Source organism: Camellia sinensis, chromosome 7 (genome assembly GCF_055761805.1).
Source record: "Camellia sinensis isolate YWXY chromosome 7, ASM5576180v1, whole genome shotgun sequence".
NCBI lineage: Eukaryota > Viridiplantae > Streptophyta > Magnoliopsida > Ericales > Theaceae > Camellia > Camellia sinensis.
The window spans coordinates 19111648-19120592 of record NC_138967.1 but is presented as its reverse complement, the minus strand read 5'-3'; positions in this window follow the sequence as shown (position 1 = coordinate 19120592).

The window sequence follows — 8945 nt, the reverse complement described above, 5'->3', positions numbered from 1 at the left end:
GAGGTGATTGAGAGCTTCCAGCAATCAGACTTCTACAAGCACGAAATGGCTGAGTTCTGGGATAGCGGTTGGAAGATATTCAAACGTAGAGCTGAAGAGCTGTTCCCAGACTTGGACCTGAGTAGTGTAACGATTGGTGAAGATGATGTGGCCCAGACCCCCTTGGACGAGGGTATTGAAGAAGAAGAGCTTGTATCCAGCGAGGAGGAGTGACCAAGGGAGATGAAGAGCCCCCTCTCTGTGTTTGTTTTGTGTTTTGTGTTTTGTGTTTTTTTTTTGTATTATTATAATGAACTTGTGTACACATTGTAGATGAATAAAATTTCGTTTATGTTGTCAATTGACTGTGTTGGCCTGTACTGGCGAAAATGAATTAAATCTTGTCAGAAAAACTGGTCATAAAAATTGTGCAATAAAAATGTGTATGAAAATTAAAAATTGTTAAGTCAAACGTTCCCCCCTGCAGAGCGAGATTGGATTGGTATGAAAATTGAAAGGGTGGTAGTGGTTTATTAAAAAAAAAAAAATTGGATTATGAAATTGTAGAACGTAACTAGACAGTTAGTTGTAAACTTGTAGAGAAGAGATTGGAGAAACAAATTGGATGGGGTGGGAGATAATCTGATTAGTAAATGAAATATGTGAGAGCATCTTTGGAATCTAACTAAGTAAAAACGTGGTTCTGGAATTATGAATAAGCTTCAAAATGTGACTAAGTGTTAAAAATGTGGTCCTGCTTGGCTTTGAAGTGCTCAGTCTGGCTGAGGCTTCGAATGCTTGGTTTGGCCGAGGCTTTGAAGGGCTCAGTCTGGCTGAGGCTTTGAGGTGCTCAGTCTGCCTGAGGCTTTGAGTGCTCGGTCTGGCCGAGGCTTTTAGTGCTCGGTCTGGCCGAGGCTTTGAAGTGCTCAGTCTGGCTGAGGCTTCGAGGTGCTCAGTCTGGCTGAGGCTTTGAGGGCTCAGTTTGGCTGAGGCTTCGAGGTGCTCAGTCTGCCTGAGGCTTTGAGTGCTCGGTCTGGCCGAGGCTTTCAGTGCTCGGTCTGGCCGAGGCTTTGAAGTGCTCAGTTTGGCTGAGGCTTCGAGGTGCTCAGTCTGGCTGAGGCTTTGAGGGCTCAGTTTGGCTGAGGCTTCGAGGTGCTCAGTCTGGCTGAGGCTTCGAGTGCTCGGTCTGGCTGAGGCTTTCAGTGCTCGGTCTGGTCGAGGTTTTGAAGTGCTCAGTCTGGCTGAGGCTTCGAGTGCTCGGTCTGGCCGAGGCTTTCAGTGCTTGGTCTGGCCGAGGCTTTCAGTGCTCAGACTGGCTGAAGCTTTGAAGTGCTGCAAGTGAAAGTGTCATGGGAGTGACATACAGACAGTTTGAATTATAAAAGCTGAGAACTTCAGTCGGAGGTTGCATTATGCCTCAAAGAGGGAAATACAATAATGTTGACAATACAAAAGTGTGAACTTATTGATAGTAACGCTTCAAATGTTCCGCATTCCAGGGATGGGAAAGGTCTCGGCCCTCCATGTCTTGAAGTCTGTAAGTGCCTGGTCGTGGTCGGGCTCTCACAACGTAGGGTCCCTCCCATTTGGCTGCCAGTTTGCCCTCAGTTGGATTCTTTGTGGCGAGAGTCGTTTCTCTCAAGACAAGGTCACCTATAGAGAACTCTCGTGGTCGGACTCTGCGGTTGTAGTGTGTCCTCATTTTTTGCTGGTACGAAGCCAATTTGACGGCAGCAGTCTCTCTGAGCTCTTCAATGAGGTCCAGGTCTGTTCGATGGAGCTCTTCGGTTGAGGCGAGATCCGGATGTAAAACCCTGGGGGTGGGTAGACCGACTTCTACCGGAATAACCGCCTCAGCGCCATATGTTAAGCGAAAGGGGGTTTCCCCAGTGGGAGTGCGAGCAGTGGTTCGGTAAGCCCAGAGTACACTTGGTAGTTCCTTAGCCCAAAGGCCTTTAGCAGCTTCGAGCTTAGTTTTGATGATTTTCAGAAGAGAACGGTTGGTGACCTCAACTTGGCCATTTGCTTGGGGATGACCGGGGGAAGAGAAGCATGGTTGAATTTGGAGATCTGCACAAAATTTTCTGTACTTCGCGTTGTCGAATTGTTTTCCGTTGTCGGAGATGATGGCTTGGGGGATGCCAAATCGGCAAACGATCGATTTCCAGATGAACCTGGTGGTGTTCCGCTCAGTGATTATGGCAAGGGGTTCGGCCTCGACCCACTTGGTGAAGTAATCAATGGCGACAATCGCGAACTTGGTCTGGCCTCGACCGGTGGGATGTGGACCAACCATGTCGATCCCCCATTTGGCAAACGGGTAAGGGCTGCAGAGTGTGATTAACTCTGTAGGAGGAGCATGGGGGATGTTGGCGAAACGTTGACATTTATCGCATTTGAGCACGAAATCGGTCACATCCTGATTAAGAGTTGGCCAAAAATACCCACTACGGAGTATCTTCTGGGCAAGGGACCCACCGCCTGAATGATTACCACAAATTCCCTCGTGGATCTCCTGCATTACATAAGTTGCTTGAGCTGGATTGAGGCACCGTAGATATGGTCGGGAAAAACCGCGCTTGTACAATATACCGTCAACAATGATGTAATTGGATGCTCGGGATCGGACTTTGGCTGCCTGCTGTTGGTCATCTGGGAGTGCCCCTGTGGTCAAGAATAGGAGAATGTCAGATGCCTAGGGGATGGGTTCGTTTTGGATGAATTGTATAGCTTACAGGTTGGGTGAAATGGCCGGGTGGTGTAGATATTCGAGACGGACATCATGGCTGAGATTAGGATGGTCAGCAGAGGCCAACTGAGCCATCTCATCTGCTTTGGAGTTTTTCGCCCGAGGGATGTGCCTGATGTGGAAGGTATTGAAGAGGCGAGCAAGGGGAAGTGCCATATCCCTGTAAGCTCACATTGTGTCTTCCTTGGCGTCGAAGTCCCCGTCATCTGACCGACGACGAGCTGGAAGTCGCTGAATACTCGGAGGAGGCTGACCCCAATGTCCTTGGCAAGGTGGAGTCCCGCTATCAATGCCTCGTACTCGGCCTCATTGTTGCTTGCTTCAAACAAGAAACGGAGGGCACATTTGAAATAGCCGTCCTCGGGGGAGGTGAGGATGAGGTCGGCACCACTTCCTTCTCTTCGAGACGAACCGTCGACATTAAGAGTCCAAGAATGAGGATCTTCTGGCTTTGTTGGGGTTGGTGGGAGTGGAGGGGTAGTGGTCGGGGCCGGATTGGTGAACTCCAGGATGAAGTCAGCTACAGCTTGCCCCTTGATTGCTGTCCAAGGGCGGTAGGAGATGTCGAACTGGCTGAGTTCTACTGACCACTGCATCAATCTGCCTGAGAGTTCTGGTTGCTGCATGACCTTTTTCAGGGGCTGGTCGGTGAGGACCACTATGGAGTGGGCTTGGAAGTATGGGCGGAGTCGTCTGGAGGCAGTGACCAAGGCTAGGGACAGTTTTTCTGATAAGGGGTAGTTCTGTTCCACTCCCCGGAGAGCCCGACTGATGTAATAGACCGGCCGTTGGATTGAGCCATCTTCTCTGAGGAGAGCTGCACTGACTGCGGTGCTCGATACTGCTAAGTAGAGGAAGAGGGGCTCACCCATGATTGCTTGGGAAAGAAGGGGAGGGTTGGCCATGCATTGCTTTAACTGTTGGAAGGCCTCTTCGGATTCAGCTGTCCATTCAAAAGCCTACCGAAGGACTTTGAAGAAGGGTAAGCACTTGTCTGTTGCACGGGAAATGAAGCGGTTGAGGGCCGCCACTCAGCCTGTGAGTCTTTGAACTTCTTTGACCGTCTTAGGCGACTGTATCTCAATCAAGGCCTTCATCTTCTCAGGGTTAGCTTCAATGCCGCGCTGACTGACCATAAAACCCAAAAATTTTCCAGATCCTACGCTGAAGGCGCACTTCTCTGGGTTGAGCTTCATCTGGTATTTGCGCATGGTGGCGAAGGTCTCTCGTAAGTCAGTGAGGTGATCGGAGGAGTGTTTGCTTTTGACTAACATGTCATCGACGTAGACTTCCATATTCCGGCCTATTTGGTGATGGAAAACGGCATTAACCAACCGTTGATAGGTGGCCCCAGCATTCTTCAATCCGAACGGCATTACACAATAGTGGTAGGTACCTCGGTCGGTAATAAATGATGTGTGTTCCCGATCAGATGTGTGCATCAGGATTTGGTTGTACCCAGAGAAGGCATCCATGAAGCTGAGCATTTGATGACCGGCCGTGGCGTCGACCAACAGATCTATGCGGGGAAGGGGGTAGCTCTCTTTGGGGTAAGCTCGGTTCAGGTCAGATTAATCGACACAGAGTCGCCATTTGCCATTGTGTTTGCGGACGAGGACCACGTTGGACAACCATCCAGGGTAGTCCACATTTTTTATGAATTGGGCCTCGAGGAGCTTGTCAACTTCTGCGGCTATAAGAGTGTTGCGCTCCGGATGGAAAATGCGTTGCTTCTGGCGGTAGGGTCGAAAGTGGGGTTCGATGCTGAGGCGGTGGGTTATGAAGGAGGGGTCAATGCCTGGCATGTCAGAATGGGTCCAGGCGAATACATCTCTATGCTCGGTCAGGAGAGCGGTGAGGTCGGCCTTGGCTTGGGAAGGTAGTTGGCTGCCAATTTTGGCGGTTTTGATTGGGTTGGTGGGATCAATGTTAACTTCAACAAGTTCCTCCACGGGTTCACCTCTGACCAGCTCGTCCTCGTCTCGGACGTCAAGCCCTTCGATGATCATGGCCTCTTTTAGCTTGACTTCTTTGAGTGAGGCGACATAACACTCCCTGGCCACGGTCTGTTCTCCTTTGATAGTTCCGATACCGAGATCGGTAGGAAATTTGATGGCAAGGTGATAGGTGGATGTGATGGCTTGGAAGGCGTTTAGGGCTGTGCGGCTAAGGATGATGTTGTAAGCAGAGGGGCAGTCGACCACAAGGAAGGTGAGCAACTTAGTGGTCTGTCTCGGGTGTTCGCCAATGGTGATAGGTAGATCGATGGAGCCGATGGAGGTCACACGGTCGCTGGTGAAACCGACAAGAGGGGTTTGGAGAGGAGACAAGCTTTCCTCCCCAATCTTCAGCTGACGGAAGCAATTGAGGAAGATGATGTCTGAAGAGCTGCCGTTGTCTATGAGGACTCGTCTGACCTTGTAGTTGGAGAGGATGGCGGAAATGACAAGGGGGTCATCATGTGGGTAACGGACTCTTGCACAGTCGGTGTCTGTGAAGGTGATAGGTTCGATCCATTATTTTGACTGTTTGGGAGGTCGGTCCACCGTCGCCACTGCTTTGTCTGAGCCCTGCCTGATTTTTCTGAGCTCTGCCTTCTGAGCCGAGCGGGATGGTCCCCCACAAGCAAGGCCGCCTGAAATGACTCTGATTTCTCCGACTGGTGGAGGGGGATTGCCTGGAGGCCGAGGCTGTGGTGGTGGGCGGTCATGGCCTTGGTTAGGTGGGGCTTGATTGCGGGGTGGTGTATGTCGGCGATTGTTCCTGGGAAGGTCGGTTCTTTGCCTCTGTTGAGGGCGGGTGTCTGTGAATCGGCTGAGGCGGCCCTGACGTATGAAGGTCTCGATCTAATCTTTGAGGTTGATACACTCGTCAGTGGTATGGCCGTGGTCTTGGTGGAAACGGCAGTACTTGGACTGATCTTTGCAATTGGAAGAGTTTCGTGAAGACAGGAGCCACTTGAGGGTGTAGTCCCGCTGGATCTGGTTGAGGACGTGCTCTATGAGGGAGTTGAGTGGTGTGTACCGCTCGAACCGACCGGGCGGTCGGGTCGGAGCCGACCGGTCGGCTCGGTGGGGTCGGTCATTATAGTGGGGTGTTTGGCTATTATACTGGGCGGTCCTGGGTTCTGAGTCTTTTCTCTTGTCTCTGGGGGTCGGATTTTTAGTGATCGGCTCTTGCCGAGCGGCCAGGGAATCTTCAGTATTCATGTATTTCTAGGCTTTGGATAGTAGGGCAGCCATGGTGGTTGGAGGGTTTTTGGAGAGGGAGAAAAGAAAATCGGACGACCGTAGGCCGGCCATGAAAGCCGTGAGGATGACCTTGTCGTCATTCTCCGCTACTTGAAGGGCTTCGGTGTTGAAGTAGGTGACGAAGTTGCGGAGCGACTCCCCCTCGGTCTGACGAATATTAAGGAGTTGGGTGGCTGGGCGTCTTTGACGTTGGGCTCCGATAAAATGGCTTAGGAAAGAGTCACTGAGGTGTTGAAAAGTGGAGACGGAGTCCGCCAGTAACTGGCTAAACCACAGCCGAGCTGATCCCTTCAATGTCACGGGAAAAGCTCGGCACATGATCTCGTCAGGGAAAGCATGGAGGATCATGAGGGTGCGGTAGGTTTCCAGATGGTCGACTAGGTTCGTCGTGCCATCGAAGGAGTCAATGGTGGGCATTTTGAACTTGGCGGGCAATGGTTTGTCGCGGATGGAGGCAACAAAAGGCGAGTTGGCGGTGACTGAGGGCTTGTACTGAATGTTCTGCATGACCCCTTGTAGTTGGAGCTTCATAGCTCGGAGTTCAGCGTCTCAGAGGGGAATGTTGTCGCCATGGTCGGTCAATGGAGGCTGGACACTGCTGGCTTCCCCCTCAAGGGCTAGTGGCACGACTGACGGGCGTGGAGGTGGAGGTGGTAGGCTCATATGTGGAGGAGGAGGGGGTTGTAAACCTTCTAGGTTGAGCGGAGGGGGTTGTGGAGCAGTGTGGCCCGGGGTTCTTTCTTGGTTGGGTGGAATATCTGGAGCTGGAGCGGGGAGGTTTCTTTGGAGTAAAGCACTGATCAGGGCTTGGTTTTGCTCGGCCATGCGGTTAATACTGTTAGTAAGTTCGATGATGTATTGTGGTGGGTTGTTTGGATGGGAGGGGTCTGTTTGATGATCGGCGGCAATATGGTGGGAAGCCATGGACCTAGTCGTGACCATACACCTGGACGGGTGAGAGGAAAAGGTAACGGTGAGAAAGGAGGGCTCCGGCGATAGTGAACACAACTAGCGCACGAATAAACCACAAGATTCCCACAGACGGCGCCAACTGATAATGTAGTTCGTCCCGGGTAGATGGGTCGGGCTGGTCCAAGCTCTTCAAGTTCCGATTCAGGCGGATGATTCCACCAGATGACCTGCAAGCAAGTCCAAAAGGGGAACGGGGTAGTCCCCCAGTGAACCCTCCGGCGAGCGAATCAGTAGAGGAAGAAGGAAAAATAGAGAGAGAGAGATAGAAAAGCTTAACCTTCCTCTTGTCTTCGATTCTTGCTTATATCATTTGGTAATCATTTCACTGTCCCTTGTGACGTGCCCCGTTCCGCCGAAAGCCTGTGCCGTAGCTTACCTTGTTCAGGGTGAGGGGACTCTATTCCGACGGGGAGGTGTTGTCGTAATAAATGCTGTGATGGGCTGCATTAATGGTGATGTGTTGTGGTAATAATTCTGCAGATCTTTGTCTGCTGATATGGCCTGTGTTTCACCTGCCATGTGCCCGAATGCCATTGGCCCTCCATGTCCAGATGGCCTCCAGCCGTCCTGGGCTTTGCCAACCGGGTTATGCTATGGGTCCCAAATGATGGGTTTGGGGTTGTTTGCTGTGGGCCGTAAGCCTTGTGGGCCTATCCATGTCAACTACAAAAATTAAAATTGATATTTTATAATATGGTTGGTCATGTGCTTAGATGGGCTTTAAATAAACCAGAAATTAAATTTTGAATAAAAAGTACTAGAAATATATTTGCAAAGAATCAATTTATTTAATATAATTATAAATTTTGACATTTTTAATGGTTTTTGTGGGTACGGAAAATTTTCAGTTGGTGTTTGATGAGAACGTTAGTGTGGTATAGGAATTTTGTTCGATTCCCCAAGTTGAAATTTAATTAAATAAAGAAATTTGTGTAAATAATAATCAATAATCTGCTGTAGCTAATAAACTTTAAGATATGGTTGCTTGGCTCTCTCCTGAGGGTCCCACTTATATAAGTAAAAACAATTTGAAATAATAACTAATTTGTTTAGCATTATTTTAAATAATATGTAGCATGTATATTGTAAGAAGATAGGATGACAATTTTTCCACACTCCAACCGCCTCAGTTTTTCCCACCTCGGCGAACAACTGAGGCAAAGAATTGATTTCCTTCCCCAGTCCCAGCCTCAACCTCAATTAAAATTATTAAATATATTTAGATATATATATATATATATATATATATAAAATTTAATTTCTTAAGTATCATAATATTAAAATATTACACTTAATATTTATTTTTATTTTAATTCTACGCAATGCTACATGTACTATAATTCCTACTAAAATTGTGTTTTTTCATTTTTATTTTTTTGGAAATCCCTCATATGCAAGTGTTGCTCATCTATGGTCTAGAATTGAAAAAAAGCATAACATTATTATAAAAATTTGTGGTTTTGACAATTTGTGATTTAGTATTATTATAAAAAAAATGCATAACATTAGTATTGTTTCTACAAAAAAAATAAATAAAAATAAAAATAAAAGTTTAATATTACCCAAAAATGTATAATTTTAATTCTAAACTAAAAATTATCATAAATGTATAACAATGTACAAATAGGTTAAGAGGTGTATCGGGAAATATTTTATTTTTTTTAAATTAGTTTATGAGCTTAAATTGATACGTCATTTAAAAAAATAAAAAAATAAAAAAAAACATTCACTTTGCTTGTTTTTGGTTTTCTAAAAATATTTTTCAGAAAATTTTACTTTCATATTTTCCGTATTTTTTTGTTTTTGTTGATTTTTTTTAATATTTTAATCAATTTTTTTTTTAATTTTTAGACACACCTAACATAAATACATATAAAAAGTATAACTTTTGTGAAAAAAATATTTTAAAAATTCACTAAATAGAAAAAATAAAAAAAATACGAGAATTCAGTATATTTTTCATATTTTTATGTATTTATTAATTTTTTAAAATA